Source organism: Chionomys nivalis, chromosome 2, assembly GCF_950005125.1.
Source record: "Chionomys nivalis chromosome 2, mChiNiv1.1, whole genome shotgun sequence".
Taxonomy (NCBI): Eukaryota; Metazoa; Chordata; class Mammalia; order Rodentia; family Cricetidae; genus Chionomys; species Chionomys nivalis.
Window position 1 is genome coordinate 93,600,995 of NC_080087.1, and position 2,449 is coordinate 93,603,443.

Genomic DNA, 2,449 nt, shown 5'->3' on the forward strand with positions numbered 1-2,449 from the left:
TCTCTCTAGCTCTAGGATTAAGAGTATGCACCACTACTACCTGGTTTCTATGGCAAGCTAGTGTGGCTAATGGGATTAAAGATGTGTGTCTTTGCTCCTCGGTGTGTAAGGCTGGCCAGTGTGGATGTTTTACTTTTCTGATCCTCAGGCAAGCTTTATTTATTAAAATACAAATGAAATGCCACTATAGTTCCAGGCTCTAATCTAGGGTTCAGTCTTGCATTTATCTGTCATTAGGTTTTATTATCTCTCACCAAAAGCCTTTGTTATGATGAGTATAAAAGCTCTCTACACCAAATTTCATCAGGGTTTTGTTTTTAAATCAAGGGATATTGAATTGTAGCAAACATTATTTTCTGCATCCTTTGAGATGATCTTTTGATTTTTCTGCATGTTTGAGATGATTTTTATCCTTCATTTTATTGGTGTCATATACTATATTTATCTATTCATTTGAAACAACTCTGAGACAGATAAAAGTTGATCATGGTGAATATTCTGCTAGTATTTTGTTGAGGATCATTTCATCTGTGTTCATCAAGGATATTTATCTTAAGTTTTCTTGTTTATTGTTCCTTTGAGGGTTTTTGTTGTTGCTGTTTGTTTGATAACTGATGACATTGGGCATTTTTGTGCTTTATTGGTAATTTGTAATTCTTTGATAAAATGTTGATTCAGTTTATTTTTTGTTTGTTTTTAAAGTTGGCTTGTTGGTATGACTAAAGAGGTGTAGACGTTCTCTAGATCTTCTAGAATCAAGACAAATGCTAAATAGTTGTTTGTGAACACTTCCATCTTATCACTAGTTCAGTAAACGACAGGTGTCCTGCACAGAACAAATGTCTTAAATTTCAAAAGAATCCAAATTATACTTTTCTTTATGGATTGTAATTTTTGGCCCAATTCTATTTTCTTGTTTTGTCTAATCCAAGAGCACAGAATTTTTTTCTATAATTTTTTTGTTTGTTTTGTTTTTGTTTTTTCTAGTCAGGGTTTCTCTGTAGCTTTGGAGCCTCTCCTATAACTAGCTCTTGTAGACCAGGCTGGCCTCAAATTCACAGAGATCTGCCTACCTCTGCCTCCCGAGTGCTGGGATTAAAGGCATGCACCACCACTGTCCGGCTTCTTTTAGAATTTTTATGGTTTTTCTATATTATAATTCCATCTATAGTCCATCTGCATTTATCTTTACTTGGTAAATTGTAATGGCCAAAGATAAAGGTTTTTGTATTAAGATACCCACCTTTTCTGGCTCAGTTATGATTGTTTATAGTTGTACATGATGGTCTATTTTGAAATCAGAACTTGGCCACACTGACCTGTTTTAGTTTTTATGAAAATGCATTACGGTTCGGCTACTGTTATTGTAAGGTAAGTAGTATGAATCTTAATCCTCTCAGAATATTTGGCTGTGCTGAGTCCGCTGACTTTACACTGAAGATCTTCTCAGATTTTTATTGGAACTAAAATGAATCTATAGATCATCCAAGTTGAGGTGATATCTAGATATGAGAACTTTAACCCATAGGCATCCACTTTTCTTCATTAATTTCTCTTAGCAGTAGTCATTCTTTTTACTGTATCCTTTGCGTATATTTTTACATGTTTTATTTATATATTTAACTAAATAGTACAATTTTGGGGTATTACTACTGTAATTTTAAAAAATTCTCTAATTGTTGATAGTATGCAGAACTCAGTTGATTGGTATGTGGTCCTTTCATCCTGCAACCCTAACTCTAGTTTAGAACCCTTTGGCAGGATGGGGAGTGGGGAGAGTGTAGTAATTAGAGCAGCGGGCTACGTTTCTGGCACCCGGCCGCCCACCCGGCTAGCTCAGTGGGTAGATCATGAGACTCTTAATCCAAGGGTTGTGGGTTCGAGCCCCACGTTGGGCACCAGGTATCGCGGTATAAATGAACGGCAGACGGAAATTATAATAAAATATTCAGCTTTAATTAGGGAAAGACTCACAGAACCGAAGTTCCAGCGGAGAACAGGAAAGCAGAAGAAGGGGCGGCTGGGAGCACGCCCGAAATCTTTATAAGTAAAAAATATCCTTGGGGGACCCCAGCCCCTGCTAGCAAGGTGATTGGCTGGGTCTCCCCTACAGGGGAGAATTTCTCAGTGCACTTCACATAGAGGGTCAGTTGACAAGGTGATTTACTTCTGTCCCCCTCTCTTTATGACACCACTGTAGGGCAATGAGGGATTAAAACAGTGAGCGCAGGTGTTTTGCTCTTGATCTTGGTTTGGGAAGCACTCACTTTTATCACTAAACACCACAAGAACTGTTCAGAGGTGTGCTTCTTCAGCTGACGGCACTGCTTCCTATTACTTTTTGATGATGTTCTCATCAAGGGGTGGTAAGCTTTGCCAAATATCGTATGGATCAATTTTCAACTGAAGCTCCCCCCCTCCCCCGGCTCCAGTGACTGTGGCTTATGTA